This window comes from Heterocephalus glaber, unplaced genomic scaffold (assembly GCF_053883595.1).
Source record: "Heterocephalus glaber isolate CG9 unplaced genomic scaffold, H.glaber_assembly_v1.0 deba00001688, whole genome shotgun sequence".
NCBI classification, from domain to species: domain Eukaryota; kingdom Metazoa; phylum Chordata; class Mammalia; order Rodentia; family Bathyergidae; genus Heterocephalus; species Heterocephalus glaber.
Window position 1 is genome coordinate 7,486,943 of NW_028258413.1, and position 17,082 is coordinate 7,504,024.

General features: G+C 38.7%; 1 long non-coding RNA gene across 1 annotated transcript; it reads right to left on the reverse strand.

The window, feature by feature from the left end:
• Positions 1 to 4,703: 4,703 nt before the first annotated feature.
• LOC110345993 (uncharacterized) lies at positions 4,704 to 6,055 on the reverse strand. The gene is made up of 2 exons (XR_002389735.2): positions 5,461 to 6,055; positions 4,704 to 5,116 (listed from the first exon to the last, which is right to left on the reverse strand). It is a non-coding gene; the product is annotated as an uncharacterized LOC110345993 (long non-coding RNA).
• Positions 6,056 to 17,082: the final 11,027 nt, after the last annotated feature.

Genomic DNA, 17,082 nt, shown 5'->3' on the forward strand with positions numbered 1-17,082 from the left:
TATGTGCACCCATGTTCATAGCAGCACAGATTGTGATAGCTAAAACTTGGAAACAGCCCAAATGCCCATCAGCTGGAGACTGGATAAAGAAAATGTGGTTTTTTATAAAATGGAGTACTACTCAGCCATAAAAAATGAGGAATTAGAGACATTTATAGCTAAGTGGATGCACATTGAGGTGATACTCTTAAGTGAAATAAATAGGACACACATGAGTAAATACTGAATAGTTTCTCTGGTGTGAGAAACTGAAAGTGTAAATAAGGACTAAATGTATAATAGGTAATGTGAAATAGGAAGAAAAGGGGCAAAGGGGAAGGAAGTGGGAGGGCTAGGGGAAAGGAGAGAAGGGAATGGGATTAATATGAGAAAATGGAAAAATAGGAACAAAATCTTTGTAAATAGGGAGCAATGGAGGAGTTGAAGGGAGGGCTGGGCAAGGGTGAAAAATAAGAACCAAGAGAGATTACATAAAGGTGCAAATTTCCAATGAAGAATGTCATTATATTGTATACCTAAAATGTACCAATGATTAGAATGAATAATCGATAATGCAAAATAGGAAGAAAAGGTCCAAAGGGGTAGGGGTAGTGGGAGGGGCAGGGGAAAGGAAAGAAGGGAAAGGAAAAATGATGAGAAATGGAAAAAATAGAAATAAAGTCTTTGTAAATAGGGAAGGGTGGAGAGGGTAAAGGGAGGGCTAAGAATGGGGAAAAAATAAGAACCAAGATGCATTATGTAAAGGCACAATTCCTAATGAGAAATGTAATTGTGTTGTATACCTACAATGTACCAATAAAAGAATTTAACAAAAAAAAAATGGTGCTGGGAAAATTGGGTTTCAACTTGCCAAAGATTAAAACTAGACCTAGATCTCTCGCCATGCACTAAATTAAAAATTGAAATGGATTAAAGATCTAAATATTAAAATAGAAACTCTGAACCAGCTGGAACAGAGATTAGGTAGAACTCTTGAAGACATTGGTGCAGGAAAAGATTTTATGAACAAAACCTCAGTTGCCCATGAACTAGCACAAACAATCAACAAATGGGATCTCTTCTTATTAAAAAGCTTCTGCACAGCAAGAGAAACCACCAGCAGTGTGAAGAGACAACACACAATTTGGGAAAAAGTCTTCACCTGCTTTTCCTCAGACAAAGGTCTACTATCTCGAATCTATAAAGAACTTAAAAAGATCAGACCTCCCAAATTTAAAGACCCAATCCAAAAATGGGCATCTGAAATGAACAGACATTTCTCAGACAAAGAAGTAGACATGGCAAATAAACATATGAAAAAATGTTCAACATCATTGGTCATTCAAGAGATACAAATGAAAACAAAGCTGAGATTCCACCTCACTCCAGGAAGAATGGCTCTTATCATGAAATCAACCAATAACAAATGCTGGCGGGGCTGTGGGGAAAAATGGAACCCTGCTCCACTGCTGGGGGGAGTGTAGACTGGTGCACCCACTGAGGAAATCAGTATGGAGATACCTCAAAGAACTAGGACTGGAAGTCCCATTTGACCCTGCTATTCCACTGCTGGGGATCTTCCCCAAAGAATTAAAAGAATCATACCACAGTGATATATGTGCACCCATGTTCATAGCAGCACAGTTTGTGATAGCTGAAACTTGGAAGCAGCCCAAATGCCCATCAACTGGACACTGGATTAAAAAAATGTGATTTTTTTATAAAATGGAGTACCACTCAGCCATAAAAAATGAGTAATTAGAGACATTTATAGCTAAATGGCTGCACATTGAGGCAATACTCTTAAGTGAAATAAATAGGACACACATGTGTAAATACCAAGCAGTTTCTCTCGTGTGAGAAACTGAAAGTGTAAATAAGGACTAAAACAATTAAAATGAATAATTGATAATTTGAAATAGGAAGAAAAGGTCCAAAGGGGTAGGGAAAGTGGGAGGGGAAGGGGAAAGGAAAGAAGGGAAAGGAAAAATTATAAGAAAATGAAAAAATGGAAACAAAGTCTTATAAATAGGGAAGGGCGCACAGGTAATGGGGAAAAAATAAGAACCAGGATACATCATGTACAGGTGCAAGCACCCAAGGATAAATGTAAATGTATTGTATACCTAAAGTATACCAATAAAAGAATTTAAGCAAAAAAACTGTCAGCAGGAAAGGACAGGGTTAACTGAGACCAGCAGGAAAGGGTAAAACCCAGTGGAGGTGGCTGGACAGGAAGATCGCCAGGATGTGCTGGGCATGTCAGTGGCCAGAGATTCCAAGGATGCATGTGTCAACAGTCAGAAAGTGCCCTGGCAGCAGGTTGGACAGGGTCCAGTGGTGGCAGCCAGACAGGACATCACCAGAAGACATGGTGGCAAGGGGCAGAGGAACTGGCCAAAGAGAACTGGAGGTGTCAGGGGACTGCAGCCCTCCACTGTGCCCTGTCCCCGATACAGGAGCTGCAGGGAGGGTTTATAAACCCTCAGTGACACCATGAGCCTGCATTGCTCCATTGCCTCCCACAGAACAGCTGACCTAGCACAGTGCTGGAAGGCAGCTCTGCAGATAACACCAGCTGCCCTGCCTGGGTCCCCTGTCCCCCAGGTAATACTTACACAGATATCTCAGTTCGTGTCCACTACAATGCCCCCTTGACTTGGCAGGAGTCTTGGGGACACAAAGCGGGTGTTTCCAGGTCATGCTATGAATGCCGTAGTTTTTCTGAGGGGTGATACAAAGGTGGTTGCAATAACCCAGGTAAAAGGGGCAAGTGTCTGACTAAGGTGGTGATACTATGGGAATGAGAGCCACAGTTTATAAAGATAACTCAGTAAGACTTAAAGTTACGCAAATTAAGAGATGAGTCCTGAATGGGGCTGGTTGGCATGTCATAGCTTTACTCAATAAAGACAGAAAACATGAGCAGATATTTGCATGAGAAAATGGCTTCATATTTTAAAACATAAGTTACAATAATGAAAATCAAAGAGAGACTTTCTACTACAGTTGGATGCATGGATTCAAGAGATTCTAAAACAAGTAATCCAGATTGCCCTTTCACCTTTCTTTTTCATCCTCTGGAAAAACTTCATGAGATCAGTGTTATTATCCTAACTTTACAAATGAGAAACCAATCAGTGAATCACACAACAAAAAGAAAGCCAAGGCTAGACAGTCCCAGCATCCTGCCTCTCAGGTGGAATATGACTAAAGATGGAAACACCTAACAGAGGTAGTGCCTGATGCTACACAGATGGAAACAACAAGAAAACAGAAATAATTTTTAAATAACCATAGGTTCAATAGTTAATACTGCAACAGCACTAACAGAGTTGCATGTGTATGTAAAATGTTTGCAAATCACTTCTGCATGTATCATTTCATGTGATATTAACAGGAATTCCAAGTATGATCATTTCTGGCTTTTAGAATTGAAACCATAGTGGCACCCTAGCAAGTCATGCTGCTGGTAAATTCTAGACCCACCATACCACATTTATTTTTATACACATTGTGATGTCCATTCTACTATGCTGCCTCTCCACAACAGTATAAGGAGCCAGCACCATTAGAATCTTTTAAAACCAACTGAAAGTTTTGACTCAAGCAACCAAATGACTCTATAATTAGATCACTGAGCTGTTACAGAATAAGACCCAGGGAGGGGATAAATTATTTTTGAAATTCTGACAGCGAGGAAGTAACTCTGAAGTGAGGCAGACAAAGTGTGTAGTCCTTTCTGCTGGCTTGCTGTGAGGAACAGCACAGTCAGACATGGGGGAACCTAACCAGGGCCACCTGGAGCCCTGCTTAGGAAACCAGCAGGCCTGGGGACACTGTGCTGCTTCTCCCTTTGCTTCTCTTGAAAATCAAATTTCTGGAAATGAAAACTCAACAGTGGCTGCATGGATTCACCAAGAATGGGACTTACTGCTCCAGAAACCCTGCTGTACCAACCTACCTACTGCAGAGCATTTAGAAGACAGGGAAAGGGGGATGATGAGAAAGTCCCATATACAAAAGTGTGACACTTCCCTGACACGTGACAAACTCAGCATAGCAGTTATCAATTATCCGAGAATCTACTGAAAGTCAAAAAATCAACTCTGCTTTAGATAAATCATAGTGAGTGTGTTTGTGTGTGCGTGTTTTCCCTTTCTGATATATGCATGTACTGAATTGAAGAAATACTTTAACATGCTATGTTGTATTCATTTGTAATGAAAATATGATTTTTAAAAAACATGTAATAAATGACTTCATTTTGGAATAAATTACAGTAGAGGAACTACTGGACATAGTCAAATGTATACTCAAACTGTGGCTTTTATATGCACTGAGAAAGAAAAAAAAGAAAAATAAGATGAATTGAAATTTTAAACATAACCATCACAGAAGTGGCATAAAGTTTTAACATAGTTCTACAAAGGCTTAATGCCCAGTATGTGCTGAAAATATGGAAGATCTAAAAACAAGTGGAAAGTTTTTATATAATTTTAGAGACTCAATAAATGAAGAATACGCATTTCTTGGTAGAGGTAGGTAAGAGAATGTTAATGGATGATAAAGGAAAGGCAAAATGACCTATTAAGCAACTTGTTTTCATGTTTTCAAGAAGTACAATCATTATAAATACATTACGCCTGACGCCTGCTATAAACTCCAACCAATTCTAGAGGAAGCCAATACCAGACACTCCATTTCACTCATAAATACTTGAGTATAGTAATAAGAAGAAAAGCATTCTTTTTATTAAAACATGAGAATTTAAAAGTTAAGTAAAATTTTGTTATAAATAGCTCCAATTGCTTGATGAATGTTGTATTTGGAGTTGATTGTCTGAATCAGGAACCAAGTTAGGTCCACGTATTGCATTAGCTTAACAAGTTTCTTGAGTCTTTCTTAATTTATGCCTTCCCTCTCCATCTTTCTTCCTTGCATTTTTTTAACTGAAGAAACAAGATTGCTATTCTTATGCAGGTCTCCACACTTTCTGGATTTTGCTGATGGTGGCAGCTAATATACCACTCTTTTGCATGTATTTCCTGTAAATGCGTAGTTAGGTTTGGAAGCTTGATCAGACTCAGGTCAATGTTTTGACAAGATTAATTCACAGCTTGCTTGTGTACTTCCACTAGGAAATAAATAATGTCTGGTTATTTCTCTGACTTCAGTTGTTGTTGGCCCAACCCTTCAATTACGATGTTTATAGCAGATAAACCTATTCTTGTATTAGATAACACTCTAATTCTTTCTTTTTTTATTAGTTAGAATGCTCCAATAAAGAAAAATATTTCCTTATCTCCTGCGAGTATGTTTACTCTAGGGATCTTATGATAGGAAAGACAGCAAACATCCTCGATATTTTCTCTTTATTCACCAAGATTCAGAATAATGAGTTGGTTCTGTAAAATGCTTCAAAGGTAGCAATGAGATTTTTTTAACCTAAATATCATTATTGTTACGGTTTATACCTACCATAGATGATCCCCAGAGCCCCATGTACTCAGAGGTGGGGCTTTTAGGGGGAGACTGCATCGTAAGGCTGCTTGGCGGAGGAGTCAACTGCTGAGTTTACAGTTAAATACGCCGTTAGGAGGTGGAGCCTGGTTAGAAGGTGGAGCCTGGTTAGAAGGTGGAGCCTGGTTGGAAGAGGTGGTCACTGGGGGTGTGGCCTGGGTGGGCGTGGTCTGGAAGGGTGTGTGTCCCTCCCAGACTCCTCCCTTCTCTCTGATTCCTGGCCGCCGTGCCTGGAGCAGCTCTCTTTCATCAGGCCCCTCAGCCACGCTGTCCTGCTTTGGAGCCAGTACACTATGAACTGAAAGTGTGGACCAAAATAAGGCCTCATCCTTTAAGTTGTGGGTATCAGGTATTTGTCCCTGGAACCAGAAAGTGGCTGAGACGGTTGTGAAGTCATGAAGTTAACGTATTTGGTGTGTTTTAAACCAGTTATTTTAGGCTTTTTCATTTTGCACCTGTGATGGTGAATGGCGACTGCTAGTTGACTGGATGAAGAGGCCCTAGCACATTAGTTAAGCGCAGTCCTAGCTGTGTCTGTGCCCCCCCTGATGTGGGCGGGACATCTAAGACTTGCAGTCTGGGTGCAAGGGGAAGGAGGAGGAAGTCAGCTTGCATTTGAAAAGCTCCATTTGCTTGAGCCGGTGCATCTTTTGCTGCTATGGACATCGACTGCAGCTCCTTCAGCCTTTGTTCAGCCTTTCAATGTGACTCACACACCAGCGACTCTCCAGGAAGCTCTAGGCCTTCGGCCTTGGACCGGGGCTGCGCCCTGGGCCTGTCTTGTTCTGCGGCTTCCAGCTTCCTGACGGAGCAGCTCCTGGGTCTGCAGCTGCAGTACGCAGAGCCCCCTTGCGGACTCTCCGGCTATGATCCTCCGATCTGAACCTCTCTAGCACTCCCTTTACACAGTCATATGCTCGTTTCCCTAGCAAGCCTATGCCTCTGGACGACCCTAACAATACAGCACCTGTGTCCCGTGGAGAGTAACCCACAGTAGCACTTCGTAACTTTCTTATTTTCTGGCACAATAACATATTTCGGGCTCCTTTTGTCCCCACACCTGGAAACACACATTTCTGCAAGAACCTCTATTTTCTTTCCATGGAAAAGAAATTTTTTTTTAGGGACCACAGGGCATTGTCCAAGTGCTTTTCAACAGAAACAGCTAGGAAACACTTTTTTAAGAGAAATAAATCTCAATTCATGTTGACATTTCCATCACAAATTTAGAATGAGTTGTTTTCACTTAATTTTTGTTTTACATTTATATGTATTTTCTCTTATACTATTAGTTTGTTTCTTGTGTTTTGTTTTTGGTACCAGGGATCGAACTGGGGAGCTTGAGCTTGCAAGGCAGGCGGCAGAACCACTGAGCTAAATCCCCGGCCCCAGTTCTTAACAATATTAACATAATTACCTCTTTGCCTTAGTTCCTGAGCAGCAATGTCATTACTAACAATCCTGATTCCTAGAAAAACATTGTTGCTTATTTGCAATACTTTTCTCCTTACAGTATATCACTAGGGATGTATAGTCAAATTATTATTATCAAAGTTACTTGAAATATCTATGTGGTTAAGCCACCAATTAAATTAGCTTCACTTTGGTTGCAATTTTTAGGAACTGTTGTTTGTGGAGAAGTCCAAAACCCATTTCTGCCCCTCCACTGTACCTCTACCAAGCCCTGTAGTTTTCAAATGAGGACAGTTGTGCCCTCTAGCGGACATTTGGCAAAGCCTCTTTGTCACAGCATGGGCAACCTCAAGCATTCACAGAGGCCAGGGTTGCTGCTAACCATCCTGCAACACACAAGACGGATACAAAACAAAGAATTATCCAGGCCAAGATATCAGGGAGGCAGCTGCTGAGAAACCCTGCTTTCTAAGTAATTCTTTTTCTTTTATTTTCAGCTACCCTTTCATTTTTCTAATACAAGCCCAAAAAATTACTTCCTTAGATAAAAAGTGAGCATAATATAGAGTCTTCTTGATTTTCTTTACTTAATGACCAGCCCAGAGAGCACTTCAAAGCAGGATATAGACATACTCTTTAATCCTTTTTACAGAAGCACAGTATTTCATTACATGGATGTATCATAGGTTATCTAACTGCTCATTCATGGATACCTGGCTTTTCAAAGTCTTTTTCTACAGAAAATAGTTTCACAATGAAAGCCTTTGTGTATATATCCTTTTGTATTTTGCAATGCATATATATTTGAGATGAATTTCTAGAACAGGGTTTGTTGGGCTACAGAGAAAGGCAAATATAACTTTGTTACCTATTTCCAAATTCTTTCTGTGGGGCTTAGAATTTTCCCCATAACCAACCCCCAAGAGAAGATATTGTCAAGTTTTCAGATTATGGAATTCTGATGTTCCAGAATATGGCTGTCTCTGTAACTTTAGTTGCCATTTCTCTTATCCATGAGATTGCACATTTTTATTTATTAGGAGAAATTAGCATTTCATTGTTACTTTTATTTATTAATTTCTGATCATTCTTCTATAAGATTACCTGTATTTTTCACCTTATTTTAGAAACTGTATATTAGAGACATTAACCCTGTGTGATATAATTTGCAATACTTTTCCCAGTTTATATTTTTTCATTTCAATTTTCTTTTTTAATTAACATATTCATTTTATTTTTGTACAAATTAATGCTCTTGATCCAAGATTCTTAATCTTTGTCAGGAAAGTGTACTGAAAAATTATGGATGGATTCCCTTTATCTTTTCAAGTGCTATTATGAGTTCATTTTTTAAAATTTACATCTCTGATCCATTTGGATTAATATCTACAAGGGACTGAAAATTCCATTCATTTCTCTTTTTTGAGGGTTTTCCTATCTATTCTTTCCTGGTGTTCTTCTAAGTAAAATTTTAATCAGCTGTACAATTCTTGAAAAAATTGTTCCTACTTTTATTTGGATAGTGTTAAATTTATAATGAACTTGGGGAAGGTGTTCTTGTTAGGCTATTCAGTCTTTCTAGCCAAGAACATGACATGTCTTTCCATTTGTGCAAGGGTGATTTTGTGCAGGGTGCCCCAAAGTTTTCCTCATATCACTTTTGAACATTACTAAGTTAATTCCTACATATTCTATTTCTACTCATTTCTTTTTTTCTTTCACAAATAGGATCTTCTATTTCCATTGTGTCTTCTAGTAGATTATTACATATAAGTGTGACTTGTAGTGATTTTGTCTTTAGTCATATTACTAAATGTCAGGTGAATTTGAAATGGATTAATATTCACCTACAATGACCACAAAGGGTCCAAAGAAACACTGCTGTGTTAGGTTTCAGGCTTCCTATTTTTAGCTCAGGTTGATGTGGCCTTGGGAAACATAGATTATCATGAATCAGAAGAGCAAAATGAGTTTCATTAAGAAGGAATTCAATTACAGCCAGAAAAGGAGATAGGAAGTGAACACCCAGGGGAGGCAATTTTCTACAGTGATGGAAAAGCGCCGTCTCGATGGATTTGTGTTTATGTTGGTGACGTGCACTTGTCAGGGGCCAGGGTTGTGTGGAGCTGAAATTAGTGTATATCACTGCATATAGATTTACCCAAATAATCTGTAAAAAAGAGTGCCTAGCTACTTTTCTATTTCTTATTCTAAATAATGCACATAATTATTTGCTCCATTATTCATTCTAAATAAATAAATTTCTGTCAAAATACATCAGATCAACAGCTAAAGACAATTAAAATTTAGTGCCCTTTCCCCAAGCCTACTCTTCAGCAGTATTTCTGTTAACTTTGAGGACAGTATTCCCAGGTTTTATATAGTTTATAGAAATATAAATTCTCTCTGATTCTTGTTATCCCCCACCCCGCCAAGAGTCAATAGTCCAGGCTTAGTACAGAGATCCTTAAAGGAAAAAATTCCAGCAATCAAATGCAAATATCAAGTTCTTTTTCTTCAGCATGACAAGGATATGTAGTTCACAACCGTATTTCTTAAAGTCCTCCCTTTCTTTTCCATCAGTGTTCAATACAAATAAGGGCACTTTGTTAATTTCTGGGAAAGATATGTTGAAAAATCTCTTCCTCACTGTCAGATAATACTCTTTCTCTTTCCCTCATCCCTCTGCCACTTCTGGGGGGTTTTTTGGTTTTGGTTTTTTGGGGGGGTTTTTTTGGTTCCAGGGATCGAACTCAGGTCCTTGAGCTTATGCAGCAGGTATCGAAACCACAGAGCTAAATCCCCAGCCCCCCTCTGCCATGTCTATATCACTAATTCAAGGAACTCCCAGACCGCTGCTTACACATCCCCTGTTGGAGCATTAGGGAATACAAACACTGTGAGGAAATCAGAAGCCAGCAAGGGGCAGAGAGAAAGCTAAGAATAACACTGGCCAATACAAAATTAGATATGCACACATATTTATGTATACAATTATAATTCTATTATGCAACTATCCTGCAGTATGACTTTTGTTTCACTTAACTGTAAACTCAAAGTACTTAACTATACCATGGACATATAGCTTAACTATACCATGGACATATACCTTAAATTATTTCAGGTCCCTAAAGAACCAAAATTCTAATAAGATGGCAGACAATATTATGAAATGACTTTCAACGCTAAGAGTAGGGGAAAGACAAATATGTCAATATTTTTAAATGTATTCTGAGTATTATTAACAACATATAATGCACATAAATGGTAAATCTCCAGAACATATTAGTAAGCAGATGATTTTGGAGCATAGAAAAGACTGATAATCTAAAGCTAAGTAAGTAAAATTCATATTAATTACATGCTACATAAATAAATAAGAATAGTAACTCTAATGAGGACTTGAGGAATTCTTAGTCACTCACATACTAAGATTCAGAGGTGTGGGGCCGAGGATTTAGCTCAGTGGTTTCACCACCTGCTGTGCAAACACAAGGACCCAAGTTCGATCCCCAGTACCAAAAAAAAAAGATTCAGAGGTGTGAGCTAGACAAAACAGCTAGGTAGTAGTATTGTTTATTGAAAATATTAACTAGGTTGTTGATTAATAAGTTTCCAACTGAGGAGCATTCTCTAGAGCTTTGATGCAGAACTCTATCTTTGGCTTTGTGTTGTCTTGGTCACTTTCTTAGTTGCTGTGACAAATCTCCAACACCCATAAAAAACTGGAGGAGAAGTTTATTTTGACTCATGCTTATAGTTTGTGGTCAGTTGGCTTCAAGTCAGAACAGCATGGTGGAAGAGCCTGAGCAGAGGAAAGCTGCTCAAGTCAGGACAGCCTGGAAGCAGAAAGAAGAGAGAGGAGCCAAGAAGGGAGATAATCTCTTCCAGGTCATGTCCCCAGTGACTTACCTCCTTCAACCAGACCCCTTCTCCTAACATCATGTCAGCTATAGTGCTCCCATGGTTCAACCCTCTCCCAAAAGCCCCAGCTATGAGCACATGAGCCCTTTTTTTCAAATTTTTCAGCTCTGCTACTTGGTTCTGCTTTTCACAGGAGATATGGCTAAAAGCTACCAGCAGTAGCTATGACATCACTTCAACATTGGGCTGCTCTGAAATTTCTTCTGCCAGGTAAATTAGCCCACCACCCTTAAACTCAGTCTCCCACAAAGTCTCAGGACATGAGCAAAATGTAGACAAATATTCTACCAGAGTTTAATATACATGGAGTCCAACTGTCAATGAAGGCCTTAATCTAAACTGAAACCCTTTCAGCCTGGCCTTTACTGTCTGCATTCCTATAAACCTTCTGTTCTTCTGAGACCTGATCAGAATCTCCCATCAAGCTTGGCTTATATCATTCTAGGGTGTCTCCAGTCAGCATCTTCAAACCATTCTAAACTCCTTTGCAGACCAATTCCAAAAGATTCTGAGCCACACAGTCAGTTAGTCACAGCAACAACCCCACTTCTGGTACCAAAATCAGTCTTAGTCACTTTCTTTGTCACTGGGACAAATCCCCAACACCCACAACTTGAAGAAGGGGAGGTTTGTTTTGGCACATGGTTATAGTCCATGGTTGCCTGGCTCCAACTTAGAACAGCATAGAGGAAGGATTTGGGCAGAAGAAAGCTTCTCACACCATGATGGCCAGAAAATAGAGAGTGAAGGGAGGAGCCAGACAGGGAGATATACCTTTCTTGGCCACATTCCAGGGACCCACCTTCTCCAACCAGGCCCTACCTCCTAACAGCAAGTCAGCTATAGCACTCCCATAGTCAAACCCTCTTGCAAAAGCCCCACATATGAGCATCATGCAACCCCACAATGGTATCCTTGGGCATTTATCAGAGAGAAATGAAAACATATTCATGCACAATCTCACTCATAAGTGGTCTTGGCATCTTCCTTTGTAGTAGCCCCAAAGTGGAAACAACTCAAATGTCTTCCCAGTTGAACAGCTGTGGCACATCCATACAATTTAATACTACTCAGCAATATGAATGGATGAACTATGCAGACATGCAACACCATACACAGCTCTCAAGATAGTCTTGCTGAATGAAAGAATTCAATCTTAAAAATTAAATACCAGGGCTGGGGATTTAGCTCAGTGGTTTCGCTGCCTGCTCCACAAGCACAAGGACCCGAGTTTGATCCCCGGTACCAAAAAAAAAAAAAGAAAAATACACACAAAAATTAAATACCATCTGATTTTAATTATATAATATTCTTGAAATAAAAGTATGGAGATTAAAAAGCATATCAACTTTTTCTTAAAAATTTAAACAAACATATAAAAGTCGTGCTTCTCAAAATTGTATTTGACACAAGGGTAAGAGATATTGCTAATTTAATAGGTGATGTAGTCACAGTTCAAACTATTCTTCATAAATTGAAAAAAGCAAAAAGATAAAACTGAAAAGTAAAATAGAAAATTTGAAACATAGGAACAGAATGTCAATAACTAACAATTCCAATTTAAACACCAAAGGCTGGGGATTTAGCTCAGTGATACCACTGCCTGCCTCACAAGCACAATGTCCTGAGTTCGATCCCCAGTACCCAAAAAACAAACAAAAAAAAACACCAAAGAAGTTTTACATGACCAAAATTAAAGTGTTGAGTAGTAATAATTCAAAATATCTAAAATAGATAATATGTTTGTTCATTTATATTAACAAGAAGTTAACATCCAGATCAAAAAAGGTTGCAATACCCAAATACCCACTGTAACCTGACAGTGACTAGCTATGTTGATTGGTTTAATTTCATGTGCAGGACTTTAAGGAGGACATTGACAAACAACTGTGTGAGAGCAGGTCAACAAGAAAAGAAAAATGCATGAAAACTATTTTACCTAAATTGCTAGTTAATGTGAACTAAGTAGCTAAAAGTGAATCACCTGTGGAAGCCATAATTTAATATCTGAAGAGCTGACATGTCTGAGAATGAAAGTACAATATGCATAATTCAAAAAAGAAGAGCAGGGTCAATATATTGAAGTTACATAAGAGCTGTGCTTATTAGAAATGATCTTACTCAGCCTTTCAGGATGCCACCTTTACGTATAGAGAAGAAAAAGCCATGTACTTTAATTTTAGGGACAACATACGTTTTATTTAATATTTCTTTTGTTTTGTTCATCTAAAGGATGAAAGAAATGTTTCATCTTAATGTTTCACTGCCAGATGTTTATCTTTGCAAATCCTAGTTGTATAAAAGCTATTTGCCAAACTGTCCAGCAAAGGTCCAGCGTAAGTAAGATTGGTGACACAGGAGAATTGTATTATGTAAACCAGTGTTTTTGGACCAGAATCAGTAGTACCATACCTCTAGGAGGCATTTGGAAGAATGTGAAGATATTTTGCTGGGTGATAATGGCCGGGGATCATACTGTCATCTAGCGAAGGATGACAAACATCCCGCAAAGCACACCAGGCTATTCTTACAGCAGCAGAGAAACAATCCTGCCCAATGTTCCAACAGTGCCTGTGCTGAGAAACACTGACTTAGACCATGATTGTGTTCTTGCACACTTTGAATGCTGGGATTTTAGATTACACCAGCGAATGTGTGCAACTGGAGCCACATAGTGCTGTAGTATTCCCTTAGGGGACTTCAGCATTGATTTGCAGTTTGGGTGGAAGTGTTTCCTGCCTTGACTTCCATCCCAGAAACTCATAGGCCAAATTCTTACTTATTCCAATGAGTACAACTATGCCTTTGGTTCCAGCTTGGTGACATACACCCTCTTTCCTATGTTCTTTCCAGCAAGTTATACTCCACTCCTCTCTGTATGTTTTCCCCCAGATGTTGGCTTCACTATGTCTTCGGGCATCCTGGCTCTGGGCTCAGTCTGCCAGACTTTGCTACATGGCTTCTCTTCTCAACTGTAGCCAGAACTCAATGAGCCAGACCAGTAACCACACTTCTAGGGGGTTCACAGCATGTATGTCCCAGAAAACCAAATGAGAATCAATGGCACATATGTCATGCGATTTGGGATTTATAATCTTACAGTTAATTTTCCCAGCTCATTCTTTTCTCATGAAATAACTCCCTTTAATATTTTACCAAAACAAATATAAAAGTTCTTAAGTAGGATAATTTCTCAGGTGTTTTCAAATGAATACCATTCATCTTATCTGCATCCTTTTCCAAATGAATACTCTCTCATGAGTACAAATACCTACAATTGGTTAGCTCTGCCTTGTACTTCTTCTTCCATTTGCCATAGTGAAAAATGCCTTGATTGTCTTAGGGTGTTTATCAAACTCTTTTTAATAATAGATGGTTTAAAGCTGTTGACATTCTATGAATCCAGTTGATCTTATGCCAAAATATTTTGTTTATTCTCATTAAATGCAAAAGGAAGAAATCAAAGAAAATACAGGGGAGAACCAGTGGACAAATTTGTTCTTCAAAGAGCTTTCTAAATTAACCTTTGAGCCATGAAATTAAGGGTGTGCTAATAATCTGAAAATTTTACATTTTGAAGAGATTTGCAATGTAAGGGATCAAGTGGGAACTGTTCCCTTACATACGTGTATACAGAAATATATAAATTATTGATATAAATTGCAGCTAATGTCAGCACTGCAAATGGATCTCCTATAGTGCATTGGCAAACTGAAGACCCTGGGCCAAATCAGCCTGCCACATATTTTTGCATGGCCCAGAAACTGAGAATGGAATTTATATTGCTGAATGGTTTAAATGAAAACAAAATAATAATAGTAATAATATTTCATGATATGTAAAAAAGTTATATGAAATTCACTTTTAATTTCCATCAGTATTGTTTTACAGAGACACCATTACAGGTATGCATTCATGCATTGTGTAATTGTTCCCACACTCAAGAGCAGAGGTGAATATTCTCAACAGAGCCTGGGAGGCACCCAAAGCCTAAATTACTCACTGTATGACCTTTTAAAGATAAACTAAAGAGGAAGAACATCAAAAAAGTTTCCATCATGGAAATAAACACAAAGTAAACCCTTTGTTACCGCAGCACCAGGGGCCACTCAAAGACAGAGGGCTCCTATCTAGAATATATAAAGAGCAACAACAAAAAATTAAGACCTTCAAAAATAAGAGACCTAATCAAAACTGCATAATTGAAATGAGTAGACAATGCTCAGAAGTACAAATGGCCACTAAGTATATTAAAAAATGGTCAGCATCTTTGGCCATTAGATAAATGCAAATCAAAATAACACTGAGATTCCACCTTACTCCAGTAAAAATGGCTATCATCAAATACTCAAAAAATAACAAGTACTGGCAAGGTTGTGGAGAAAAGGGAAATCTCTGACACTGTTGATGGGAATGTAAACTATTATAACCACTATGGAAAGCAGTATGGAAATTCCTTGAAAAACTAAAACCAGAAATTCCATTTGACCCAGTTCTTCCCCTTCTATATTCCTGAACGAGTTTAAGACATCATATTACAGTAATGCATGCATACCCATGTTTACAGCAGCAGAAATCATAATAACTACATCTTGGAAGTAGCCTATATGGCTATCAGCGGATGAATGGATAAAGAAAATACAGTTTTTATACCCAGTGAACTATTACTCTGCCATAAAGGACAGACAAGTTATTTGTAGGAAAATGGATGCACCCTGAGACCATAATGTTACATGAAATAAATCAGACACACAGGCTTAACTATCTCATGGATTCTCTAATATGAGCCAAAACATACATAATTTAAAGAACAAAATACAAGAGAGATGTTAAGAAACAGAGGGGAGGACTCTGTAGAGATGAGAAGGGCCTCTGGGAAAGGAGAGGAAGGTGGGTAGAAGTAAATATGATAAAGATGTAATGTGTGTGTTGATCTCCCAAGCTGACTGTAACCACTAAGTGTAGCAAGCATACATTAATAAAAAAATTAAACCAGTAGCAAGGAGAACAGAAGCCCTGGGCCTTTGTCCCATTGCTGATCCAATGGCAAATTAACTCAGTCTTCTCGGTTTAGTTTACACAGCTGTGAAAGAGAAATGAAAATGTTTCGTTCGTCTTTTTAAAAATAAGCTACATAACCGAAGGATAATGTACCTGACACACACACCCCGGGTGTGCGGCTCCAGTAGCGTTCTGAGCATGAGCAGATGGCTGTGACACCAAGAACATCAAGAGATAAAACACTAACAGTGCCCTTCCAATTCGTGTTCCTCTTTCCCCCAGAACATCACTATCCTGACTTTTAACTTTGCATCTTCAGGTCAACACTATTATTTGAGAACTTTATCCAGTTACTATAAAGCATAACTTCAACAATCAATAAAGTTCAATGTATTTCAATAACAATATCATTATTTAAACATTGCACTAACATTTTACTATTCAAAAGCATTGCGATGATTGCTTTTTTGCTGTTGCAATACTGCGATGACATTCATATCTTTTTGTCATACATTTGCACCTTTCTCTGTGATATATATATATATATATATATATATATATATATATATACATAAAATTGTCTTTCATTTATTTATGTATATCCCAAATGGTTCTGGGGGAAAAAAAACACCTTAAAAGTAGTTTTTTTTAATGTTACAGTCACTTTTAAAGTAATTAATAACTAGTACCTAAGCTCCACTTGAGAAATTGGCTTTGTTAGGAATAAAATTAGAGATTCATTCATCTTTGAAGAAAGACAATGAGAGCAAAACACCACTCTGCATTTCTTTTCATTTTAAAATAAGAGATTTCTGGGCAAGAGCAAGTACAAGAGAGATACCAGGAAGAGGGCCTGGAGGACGAAGGACGAGACAGCATGCAGAAGGCCACGCCCTTCAGGGGTAACTGACCTGGGAGAATAGCAACCAAGGAACTTTTAAGAAGAGAGGTTTTAATGTGCAATATTAAGGTGGAAGTATTGTGTCAGATAAAGCATATCCATTTATTCACACCTGAAAATCAGCTGCCCGTGCAGACACCTCTGTTAGTAAACTGCTCAATTCTTTCTGGTTAAGACTGCAGAAAGAGGGGCGGGGCCGAGTGGGGCCGAGCGGTTGCAGGCTGACCAGGACCTGCTTTCTCCGGCTTGTTCCACCAGCTTGCACCAGCCACCAGGACAGGGTGAGGAGGACACCCACCTCCGGGCAGGCCCACCAGCTGACGGCTCCAACAAGCTGACTC